At 42.6% G+C, this 12392-nt stretch overlaps 1 protein-coding gene across 4 annotated transcripts in view; it reads left to right on the top strand.

Moving 5' to 3' along the window:
• Prok2 (prokineticin 2) overlaps window positions 1-12392 on the top strand; it is a 174767-nt gene that overhangs the window by 147543 nt on the left and 14832 nt on the right. For 3 of the 4 annotated variants that reach the window (XR_007212387.1, XR_007212381.1, XR_007212386.1), the window contains one exon: window positions 7872-7949. The exons of the other annotated variant lie outside the window; for it this stretch is intronic. The gene's annotated coding sequence lies outside the window, so the exon portion shown is untranslated. The remainder of the gene's footprint in view (window positions 1-7871; window positions 7950-12392) is intronic. 4 annotated transcript variants of the gene reach the window in all.

Below are 12392 nucleotides of genomic sequence, written 5' to 3'. Positions count from 1 at the left end.
TTTGAGGGAAGGGAAGAAGTTACACATTGTAAACATATATCAAGATGCCACACGATAGCTTTTGAACATGTACAATTATTATATGTTGGTTAAAATATTTTTGAGCACTTAGCTGGACACTGGTGGTGCATACCTGTATCTTAGCTACTCAGGAGGCTGAGATCTGAAAATTATGGTTCAAGGCCAGCACAGGCAGGGAAAATTCATGAAACTCTTATCTCCCGTTAACCAGCAAAAAGCTGGAAATGGTGTGTAGGGCCCACCCACCCTATTATGCTTAAATGAGGAAGCAGGACACACAGGTGATCTCAGGGAAAGCTTCTCGGATTTCCAGTTTATTCAGGGAAAAACAGCCACATTTATAGCAGTAATGGCAGCAGGAAGGGGAGGGATCTGGAGTGGCTAGCTAGACACTAGTGATAGGCTGATATGGGCTGTCCATCACAGTGATGCCATAGAACTTCCCCCAGAGGCGGAGATCACAGCCCACAGGACTGCCTCCTGAGTTTGGCCTGGCGCCAGCTTGGCATACATGTGGTGGAGGTGGGAGGCGGGGCTGGTTAGGGCCGCCTTTCCGGTTCGGGACCTGGGAAAAGGTAGGCGGGGCTAGCGGGCAGGCGGCCCCTGCCAGGACCACCTCTTAGCGTTGCAGGCAGTGCCCCACAGTGGCGGTATGGCTCAAGCAGAGCACCAACTTTGAGTGAAAAAGGTAAGGGTCAGTGCCCTGGCCCTTACTTTTTTTTTTTCATTTCTTTATTGTAAAAGTGATGTACAGAGGGGTTACAGTTTCATAAGTAAGGCAGTGAGTACACTTTTTATCCAACTTGCTACCTCCTCCCTCATTTTTCCCCTGCCTCCCCCTCTCCCCCATGAGTTGTGCAGTCGGTTTATACCATACAGTTTTGCAAGTATTGCTATTAAAATGATTTGTCTTTTTATCTGTTGTCTCTCCATTTTAGTATTCCCTTTCCCTTCCCTAGTTCCAATACATGCATATACAATATCCAGGGTACTAAAATCAGCTACAGTGATATCAAGGTTAAAACCATGGGAAAGAAAGACAAAAGAAAAAGGGCATAATTTCACATAGTATGTTGAAAATAACAATTATGATAAACCACTTGTTTCCATAACTTGGAGTTCATTTCAATTAGCATTATCTTATATGTTCATCTGGACATCTCTATTGACCTGTTGTGATCTTCTGCTAGGACTATCCTAGACACGTACTAATTATTCCCAATGAGGGAACCACAGAGTCTGTTTCTTTGGGTCTGGCTCACTTCACTTAGTATGATTTTTTCCAAGTCCTTCCATTTCTTTATGAATGGGGCAATGTCATTCTTTCTGATAGAGGCATAGAATTCCATCACACAAAATTTTTTAACTTGCAGACAAATACAGAGTTTATAATAGTGTCATATTAGTTCTTATAAAGTTATAAGGAATAAATCAAGACATATAAAATTATATTATGCCAATACATAGCAAATGTACAATAGATTAGACATTTCTATGTTTTTGGGTGTTCTTTGTTTATTTATATGAAGCACTCTGCACAATTTCTAGCATGTAGAAAGTGCTTACTTTAATGTTGGCTATTACTGTTTTTTGTGTTGTTTTTTTTATCGGAAGTGGTCCTAGCAGCAAAGCTTTCACGAAAACATGTCATCCATGATTTTCTTTGTAGGCTAAGCTTTTATTCTGCTACCATTTGCACTACTTTCCAGCCTTTCATTTCAAGAATCTTGACAATATATACAATGTTTAATTTATAACTGTACTGTGCAATGTAGTAGTCACTAGCCAAGTGTGACTATTTAAGTTTAAAATTGCATTTGAATGCTCATTTCTCTCTTGCACTAACCACATTTCTTTTATTTGATCTTTAAGCAGTTGTACAAAGGCATCTCCATTTAACAGAGCGCTTTGCGAATATAATATATCTTGATCACTGTTACCCCTTTCAACATCCTCGCCCATCCCTCTGCTACCCGCCCCTTCCCTCACTCTTCTTAATTTTGAAGGCTATACATTGAGTTCTTGAGTGGCCAGCCATTCTCACACACTGCACAGATAGGGAATTTTAACAACATTATGGAAAGTTCTGCTGAACTTCACTGTGTTACACTGGACAATAATTAAAACCAGAAGTGGAAAAGCAGAGAGCCCTGCATCTGGGAAGTTCAAAGGGAACAGCACGTGCTACGTTCTACACAGTGCTTTGTGGTTGTTTTCCAAAAGACCCTCCTGTGAGGACCCCACAGGTGGCTTCACCATTGGCCGGTGACTTTAGTCCCTGGGGCCTTTCAGGCTTGTGGTCTCCTGAGAGCCAGAGGGAAAGCAGAGCACCATGCTAAGACTCCTCAGTTGGATCCACAAATCCAGATGCCAATGCATTGACTTACAAAGAAAACGCTCACTGCCTTCTCTGCTTCCATGCCCAGGACAGGCATGCAGGCGTCACCACCCTAGCAAGGCAGCCGGAAGTCCTTCTCTCAGGGCTGCAGTGAATCAGTCTGGGTCATTCCACTGCAGTGGGCTGTGTGGTCTGAATGTGCTGTTTCCCAAAGTCAAGAGGTCCTGCCCATCCCTAGAGTGTACAGCGCCAGGACCCGCGGCCATCATGGACTTTCGTTGCTGTTCTTACTGGTTTTCCTTGTAGTTCTTGGTTTTTGTTTTGCTTTGTTTTGCTCTGCTTTGCTTGTGTGTGTGTGTGTGCGCGCGCGTGTGTGTGTGTTCTCTCTCTCTCTCTCTCTCTCTCTCTCTCTCTCTCTCTCTCTCTTTCTCTCTCCCTCTCCCTCTCCCTCTCCCTCTCTCTCTTTCTCTTCTGGTCCTGGGTCTTGAACTCAGGGCCTGAGTGCTGTCCTTGAGCTTTTTTGCTCAAGGTTAATGCTCTACAACTTGAGGTACATCCAGCTTTCTGCTGGTGAATTGGAGGTAAGAGTCTCACCGATTTTTCCTGAGCAATTCTGTCTTTGAACTGAGATCCTCAGATCTCAGCATCCTGAGTAGCCAAGATTATAGGCGTGAGTCACTAACACACAGCTCCTTATAGTTCTCCATTTGAAAAGAAATTGTAGACATGGGCTGGAGGTATGGCTCAATAGTAGATCACCTGCCTAGCAAACCTGAGGCCATATGTTCAAACCCCACTACTGCCAAATATAGTAATAGTAGTAGTAGTAATAAACTTCCACCAACGGTAGCATCTTACATAACCAGAGTACATTGGTCAGTCAGTGCATTAACACTGGCACGAAACCCTTTCCTTTGGACAAGAACAAATGTGTTATTAGATCCTTATGTGTGTCAGGCCTCTCATCATTTAATTCTTCACAACAATTCTATGTGAAGTTATTCATCTCAGCTCCATGTTACTGATGAAAATGGTGAAATTCTGAGAAATTAAATATCTTTCCCGAGGAAAATCAGACCGTACATGAGAGGCTGGGACTGGATGTGCCGCACTCTGGAACAGTGTTCTGTAAATGTGAAACCGTGAGAAGAGGCTTGCAGAAGCACAGCCCTTCTGCCTGTTTTCATTTGCAGCCCCATTTCTGAGTAGTGTCATCTCTACTGACCCTGTCAGGGAATGAGACTGGTTGACGAGAGCCCCATATTCTGACAAAACATTGCTAAACCTCAAATTTGCCCCAGTGCTTTTTTGTTTGTTTTGTTTTGTTTTGTTGCCAGTCCTGGGGCTTGAACTCAGGGCTTGGGCATTGCTCCTGGGCCTTTTGATGCTCAAGGCTAGCACTCCACCACTTGAGCCACGATGCCACTTCTGGCTTTTTCTGAGTAGTTTATTAGATAAGAGTCTCATGGACCTTTCTGCTTGGGCTGACCTGGAACCACTATCCTCAGATCTCAACCTCCTGAGTAGCTAGGGTTACAGGCGTGAGCCACAAGCTCCCGTCTCCCAGTCTTTAATTAGTCAAAAGGTCGGGGACAAATATAGAATAGCATGCAAACTATAAAGTATATGACGTAGTTGCATAGTTTCTACTTCAAGAGCTCATGAATATCATGGTTCATCACAACTGGAGGAGACTTTCAGTAGTTAACGGTTGACGGGGCTGGAGGTGTAATTTGGTGGTAAAGCCTTTCACTACACACACACACACACACACACACACACACACATGACTATCATTGCTTTTCAGAGGGACATGGCCTTTCCTGCTAGGGCCCACGAAGTGATTAAGGCTTTGCAGGTAGTGGTGAAAGTAAAGTTGTTTTTAAAAGAATCATCTAGTAGCACCTGACCGATACCCAGAGCTCATGGCAGAGTGAGCACCAAGCCAACAGAGCATCCTTGCTGACTTCTGTTTCCTAGGATCTTCCTTCACGGTTTCCTTCTTCCACCTGCACAGAAAAGAGATGAACTGTGGGAGAGTTTTATGGGCCAGGACTCTTAACAAAACGTGGCTGTCTCACTAAAAATAGTCTGAGAGCGGTTGGTTTCCATACACCAATTTAAGAGATCAATCTTTAAACCATCCCGGCAATTAATTAACTTTAGTAGAAAGTTGTAATCCGTAAGGACTGGATACGACTCTTTTGGTTTTGGGTTTGGTGGTGGTTGTCATTATCAGCTTTAGGGAAAACTGTGAGCTCTGGGGTTAAGACCAAGATCTGGAGCTGCACCACTTGGCAGGGAAAACAGTTCCACTAAGAAGCACCTTGAAAAAAGGAAAAAAAAACCAACAACACACAACCTCATCTCCTGACCTCTTCATTCTCTGTACTCTTCCATCTCTAACTGTTATAATGGGGTTTATGAACCAGACAAACAGAAGGAAAAGAAGGGACAAATGTCGTAAGAAGATCATGGAAACACAATGCTCAAGGACCACTGGCCAGGGCTCAGAACGACTTTCCTTATGGTGAATTACATCTGGTTCCAAAACCCTGGCAATAAACCAATGAAAGGAGTTCTTAGTTTGCCTTGTGGGATCTTCCCTGTGAGAGTCTGTACAACCGGAAGTGATTTTCTGACCCCACCCCACTCAATTCTGCACTTTTTTTTCCTCATGGGCCAAAGGTTGCTAAGTCTATGGTAGTGACCTCTAATCTGCCAATCTATGTGAAAAGCAGGTATCAGCCCAAGTTGTTTCCCATTGCACACAACCTGGATGTCATCTGTCCATCAGGGCAGAGGGACAAGTGACTCCCACATTCAAAAATGGAAGGAAGAGATCTTCCAAAAAGCAATCTCTTGTTTGTAGAAAATGTGTTTCTAACTCTTTTTTGATGGCTACCCATGTCTCAGAGATGCCTGTGTAGTCAAAAAGCAGAAGTCCCAGCTCTGTGTCCTGGACACTCTGAGGTTAGCTTTTATATATAAATTATCAGTCTCTTCATCTGTAAAGCAAATTATGTGAATCACATTCTCATTTTCCTTATATTTGACTGATGAATTCATTGAAGGTGGGGTATATATTAAAATTCTTCCTCTAGAGATAGTGGTGTGAGTGTATGTGTGTGTGAGTGTATGTGTGTTTATGTGTGTGTGAAGGCTGGATTGAGATCAAGAGGCAGGATTTAGATTTGTACATAACTTTCCCCTGATATATGCAAAACATGTTTTGACCAATTGTGTTGGAAATACCAGTTTGTACTGATCCAGGCTGGTTCCTTCCGTCAGAACTTCCCAGAACCTTTGGTGTGTTAACTCAAATTATGATTCCTTATGAGTACCTGAAAGTCATAGAATTCAACCTTTTTCTAAGAACCCCGCCCTTGCAGATTGCTGCCTGGGAATTCCTTGAACCCAGCTCAATCCATCCTGCCTTCTTCCTTAGAAACAAAACACATGCTATTTCTAGGTTATTACCTCTTGAGAGCCCAGGCCCCAAGTGGCCCTTGAGAACTCCAGCAATGGACCCTCAGAGCAGAAACACTGGTGGTCCTTCTTTCACTCACACTGAAACAGCTTCTGTTCTCTGTCTGTCAGGGGGTCCGGACCCTTAAGGGATGGGGGATAAGACTTAGCTCCAACAAAAAGTCTCCTGTACCTGTTCTCTGCTGTCTTGCTTTGAAGTCTTGATCTCTGAGTGATTGGAGGTGGAGGAGGCCCTTAAGATTTATGCTTGAGAACAATTCACCCCAGAGCTGTTGCTCCTTGCTTCTGATACTGGCTACCTGAAAATTTTTATGGCAGTATTTCATGTACGTTCAAGAAGCTATGATTGTTAACTACATGGCATCAGATCCACTTGGCTTGCAATCCATTCAGCTGTACTCCTGAGAAGGTACTGCGATTCTCTGTAACACAGGTCATCTTTCCAAAGCTCATTTACTTCCTCCATAAAGCAGACCCAGCAGCTACTCCTAGAGAGTAAGTACCTGAGTGAATGAGATAAGATGTACTGAGATTTACTGGGCACTTGCCACATATAAAACATAGAAGAAGGCAGCCTTGACCTTTAGAATAGAGGCTGTTTAATTGGTTTTTGCCTAAAAAAATTTGTGACTATAATTTCCTACATGTGGATGCCTTATTATTTCTTCCAGGTCTTTAACTTCTGAAAAAAAAATTCAAATTTGGAGCAGAAAAACAAATTGCTAAATGAAATGTGTTTGTGTGGGATCAGTAGTACATGTTGACCTAAAATAATAGAGAAGTAATTATCTAGCCCTGATTTTATGCTAAGACCATTGTTTTTCCTAAGAGATGCACTCTTTCTGTCTGGAAAGTTACCAAATATGTTACAGATTTGCATAACAATCTCCTCCTTTGAATGAAATGCATGATGCATAAACCTTAGCCTTAAGGCTCATCTTCAATGCTAATTATGATGAATAGAACCTAAATCTTTTAGAACCAAATGTTCATCCTGACCCCTCCTATTATTTGAGAGGCATATTATACTAATTGTTTTAAGAAAACCCTTTCTATTGGATTAATATTTCAACAATTTAAAAATAGATAAACTTTATTGTACATTATCACTTGAATAGACCACATAATTTTTAGTACCTCCCTAGACAAATGGCTTTCAAATTGAATCTTGGTGATTTATTATTTTTTTACAAAGAAAACTCATCAGCATTGAGCTGGATTAAAATAAACGTCTTACTTAGAATTATAAAAGCAATTCTTTTTTTCACATGTCACATTTAAAGCATGGTTATTATTTTTAAAAGATATTTCAGACTGATATTATGGGTTTGTTAACAAGAAAAGCTACCACGTGATGATACAGGGATAAAAGATGAAAAGGTGGAAAAACAAGGAGAGGATCTCTTTTACTTTTTCTTTGAACCTATCTGAATAAAAAAATCATTTACACAAAGACAAATAGGACCCAGTTAGGAAATTACCATGCCCACATTTTATGCTGTGATAATAGAAGGCATATGAGAAAGACATATACAAAATAAGTCCCCCAGCAAGCTGAAATCACTTCTAAAACCAGAGCGTCATAGAAAAGAATAACAAAAGTTTTCTTCCCTTACATAGTTTAGAAAACATTTTAGGCTTCTCATTCAAGATGGAAGACAGAACCTATATGAGTGTTTTTGCCTTTAAGTCCTATACAAATATTTGTTGAGCCCCTAGTAAGTGATAGGCAATTGTAATCAAAGTATATATAATAAATTAAACATTCAAGAAACCCATCAACAAGCTAGAACTTTAGGCAATCTCCCCAACCTCAGAAAGAACATGGATTATGTTAGTAAACCAGAAAGATCCTCAAATGGCCATCCCGTAGAAGCCCAAGAAAAGGAAATAATAACTGTCCTAAAGAACAATGAGGAAACTCTAGACTCCTCTGTATTACATAAGACAAGAGCCAATATACTTCCATAAATATTTTTGAGCTTTGCAGGGCTGTATACATTCTGTTTCTCTCAATTGGCAGAAAAATGCAGTCTCTCTGGCTGGCAACGCAGCTTCTTTGCTATACCATAAGGGAGTCTGGCCCTTTCTCCACACCCAGGTAGGTTCCTATATTTGTTTGTTTGTTTGTTTGCTGATCCAGGGGCTTGAACTCAGGATCTGGGCACTGTCCCTGAGCCACTTTGTGCTCAAGGCTGATGCTCTACTACGTGGGCGGGCTTATTTTGAATAGTGTATTAGAGATAAGAGTTTGGCAGACTTTCCTGCTCAGGCTGGCTTTGAACCGTGATCCTTAGAGCTCAGCCTCCTGAGTAGCTAGGATTACAAGTGTGAGCCACCAGCAACTGGCCTGGGTTCCTATATTCTCATTGTCAGTTACAGCTGGTGAATCTTGGCACTTCCTTGTCTGTCCTTTATCTTACAACAGCAAACTCTTGTGTTAGTTCCTAAGAGAATCTACTCATATCTCTTTCTCTTGACCTCTGACAAGATGACTGCACAAGTCTCGCTTCAATCTCCTCTCCATGTTTCTAGTAATTTGATCAGTAAATACTTATTGAGGTCCCAATCCCCAGGTGCATTTCTCAGTACCTGACACACAGTACCTACATAGCAAATAACTGTTGGATGAGTGAAAGAATGATTGTTTACTATCTACCTAAAGTAAAATGTCCTTGGCTAGGGGCTGGGGATATAGCCTAGTGGCAAGAGTGCCTGCCTCGTACGAGGCCCTAGGTTCGATTCCCCAGCACCACATATACAGAAAACGGCCAGAAGCGGCGCTGTGGCTCAAGTGGCAGAGTGCTAGCCTTGAGCGGGAAGAAGCCAGGGACAGTGCTCAGGCCCTGAGTACAAGGCCCAGGACTGGCCAAAAAAAAAAAATGTCCTTGGCTTATGTATTCGTTCTCTTTCAGTCTTTCTATAATTCTAAGGAGTCCTGAGTTAGAGAAAAAGACATAGGAAATAACACATTATCATTAGTAATAACTACTAATATAATTCAAAATTCATTAAGGTCATTAAGGAGTCCCAGGCATGAATGATCCTTTTCCTGTAGAATATGATGCTTGCTGTTCACCAGATTTCTGGTTCTCTTCAGAAAATGAATTGCAGATTTGCCTCATCTGCCCAGGCAACGTAGAATGTCATGTGACTTTTTTCAGTTACTAAAATGTGAGCAATGGTGATAGCATGAGTTCCGGGCAGAAGCAGCCAAGCACATGATGGGCAGCCTGCTGGCCCTGCCCACCTTGGTTTCCTGTAACAGAAATAAGAATTTACCAGAACTGGGTGGCTTGAAACATCCAAAGCTTATTCTTTCATGGTTCTGGAGGTTAACAGTTCAAAAGCAACATGGCTCCTTATAAAGGCTCCTAGAGAGAACCCTTCTGGCCTCGTGCATATTCTGGCTATCTTGTTATTCATTGGTTTACAGATACATCAATTCAATCTGTGTCCATATTCTTGTGATAGTGTGTGTGTGTGTGTGTGTGTGTGTTTCCACTGTACCTTGATATCCAAATCTCCCTTTTGCTTACAAAGACATTGGCCATCGTATTTAGGATATACTCTAATCCAATATAATTGCATCTGCAAAGTCTTTACCTCCAAACAAGATCACACTGACAAATAGCAAGGATTAGGCCTTGAACATAGTCCTCTAGAGGACCTGGTTTAACTCATACTCATTACATGAACCTCTACTGTCCCTCAGGAAGCATGTGTCAGAGGGGCCTTTATTGGCCTGGGTCCCTGACGGATTCCCGTGGGATAGCTGTGTGTCCCCAGGGTCACCTCATTAAATGACTCTCGGAGGAGAGTGGCAGGCCTATCCCCTGCACAAGTCAAGCGTCTAGTAATTTGGGGTTTTGCTGACTATATTTAGTTGATTCATGTAAATGAAAGGTCTCTGCATTGTATCATTGACTTGTAACCTTTTTCTGAGCTGTTCTCCATAGAAGATGTTCCTAGTGATCTTTAGTTATATGGTGAGTGCCAGCTCGGCGCTTCTCCTTACACTGTGTGCAAGAGGGATATGCAGGAAATGAGACACAAAGGTCTTAATGAGAAAGAGCAGACAATGTGATCTTGTGAGCCAGATGGAAAAACTCTGTAGCAGTGTGCGTTGCCGATGCCCGTGGAAGACACGTCATGAGATTGAGGAAGAGGTAACATTAGCAGGCACTCCTGTCCCAAGCCCTGTGCTTGGCGCTTCACACGTGCAATTTCCTTTAAGCCCCATGGGTTGATACCCCACGAGGTTGGAATGTTATGTCTGTTTTACAGGAGGTAAAACAGAGGCTGAAAAGGTTAAGGAACTTGCCCAATAGGCACAGGGGATTCAACGCCACCCCAAGCATTAGGTCCTGGAAACTCTTCTCTATTATATCTTCTATTTCAGCTCAACTAGAATGGTCTTCTAGCCCTGTGCCTTCACTTGAGAACACTCAAGGTTTGCGTGTCCTACCGCTCTCCCCGCTTCTCATGTGACAGCAGCCATAGGTTGCAATAGTAAGACAGAATAAAAAATAAACCTTTTCAATTTCATTTTTGGTAGCTCAGCCTTTCTATCTTATCATATGGACTAATCCAAATTCATTCTTTTATCTTTTCATGCACAAGTATTGAAGTTAGATATGATTTTCTAAGTTGGCCCATGGATTCAGAAATGACACTGACACCCTTTCATTATTTTCTGCAGTATTAAAAGTTGACAATATGGATGGGATGTAGCTCAGTGGTAGAGGACTTACTTGGCTAGTATGCATGAGCAAAGCCTGGGTTTCATTCTCAGCATGTCAAGGAGAGAAAAAAAGGAAAAAAGGGAAAAAAATTAAAAAGACAGTTCCCAAAGAAGTCAGGCACTAGCAGCTTGCACCTACAATCCTATCGAATTAGGAGGTGGAGATCATGAGGATTGTGTTTAGAGGACAGCATGGGCAGAAAAAGTCTGAAAAACCTTCATTTTTGGACGAGGTGTGTGCTGGGGCATGACGCATGAGCATATCTCCAAAATCATCAGTTGCATAAAAGGGCTGGCATCGTAGCTCAGTAGTACAGCACTTGCCTACTAAGAAAGGGCCTTGGGTTCAAATCTCACTATTATCCCCAAAAGAAAATTTTCAAAGTGCCCAAAGAAACAACATGAAACTAAACCAGCCCTATTTTTAAGTGTTTCCAACCTTGTTTCAAAACAGCTCTTATGCAGACTGTTTTCCAAACAGACCAGTAAAAGAAGCCAGCCACAGCCCCGTTGGAAATTGGAATCTTTTTTTTTTTTTTTTCCTGTGTAGACATAGCCTACTTTCTCTACTTGGAGAAACAGGGAATACCCAGGCTGGCATTCAGTCATAGCAAATATGAAATAGACATTTTTTTTAAAAAAATTGTAGGAGTGTTCAGATCCATGTTGACTGGTTTTTACATCTACCCCGCCTGCAGCACTCCCAATGCTCTGGTTGGCATGGTGACTGGAAAAAGGAAACTTTCCACACGTCTGTCACTTGCTACTGTTTCCACTTATTTTACCGTGAATCCAATTTTAACAGTTTTTTTTTTTAAGTTTAAAAAAAGTGTTTGATTCCTTTTGTGTTTTTTGGTTTCAGGATGTTTCTCAAATATAACAACGTGTAAAAAAAAACAAAAGAGCCCTAAAACTCAAAGAATTGGGTTTCTAAATATTCAGCTGGTTAGCATTCAGATAATTGCCTTGCCTTTTTTCTTATATGTGTGTTTTCCCCCAAACATTGTGTCTGAGTGCTTTGGCAGGGTGGTGGAGTCCCACAGTCTGAATGTAACTCTGTCCCAACTTCCCTTACTGCATTTGTTAGGGAGTCTGAAAGGTGCGTCTGCTTTTCCACAGTATGTAGTCCTTAAGAGACAGGAACGTCGAAGTCCTAACTTGTGGAAGAAAGCTAGGCTTCCCCAACCGTCCTGGCCATGGCCATCGAATCTGTGCGGGCACACCCAGGTCTTCTTCAACGTCGCCTTTGTGGAAGCGAACAGTCCGCGATTCTGGGAGTTAGCCTAGGATCACAAATGGAGGGCACACTGTTGCTCATCTCGTGGAGTAGTTAGAACCCGGTAGGGGGTCAATTCCGGTTGACATGAAGGAATCACAGTGGGCACCTCTAGGTGTGTGGCGAGTTTCCTGCACTAGGAAATTGGAGGAGAGAGAGAGAGACAGACAGACAGACACACAGAGAGAGACAGAGACAGGGACAGAGAGACAGAGACAGAGAGACAGACACAGAGACAGAGAGAGACAGACAGGGACAGGGACAGCGAGAGACAGACAGAGAAGAGAGACAGACAGAGACAGAGAAACAGAGACAGAGAGAGACACAGAGAGCGCTGCCCACTTAGCGTAGCGTTCCGGGGGGCCTCAGGCTGGCCCACGGGGGCAGCGGTTCTCATTTCCCCCCCGCTGGCATCACCCAAGTGGTCTGGCTGAGGCTGGCGCGATGCTTTAGAGGGGAGGAGTAGGGTCAGAAACAGATGTGAGCACCAAGGGAAGGCATCTGACACGCAGGGAAGAAACAGA

This window comes from Perognathus longimembris, chromosome 10 (assembly GCF_023159225.1).
Source record: "Perognathus longimembris pacificus isolate PPM17 chromosome 10, ASM2315922v1, whole genome shotgun sequence".
In the NCBI taxonomy this organism is placed as follows: Eukaryota; Metazoa; Chordata; class Mammalia; order Rodentia; family Heteromyidae; genus Perognathus; species Perognathus longimembris.
Note: the sequence above shows the minus strand (reverse complement) of the source record. Positions and strands in the feature narration are given on the sequence as shown.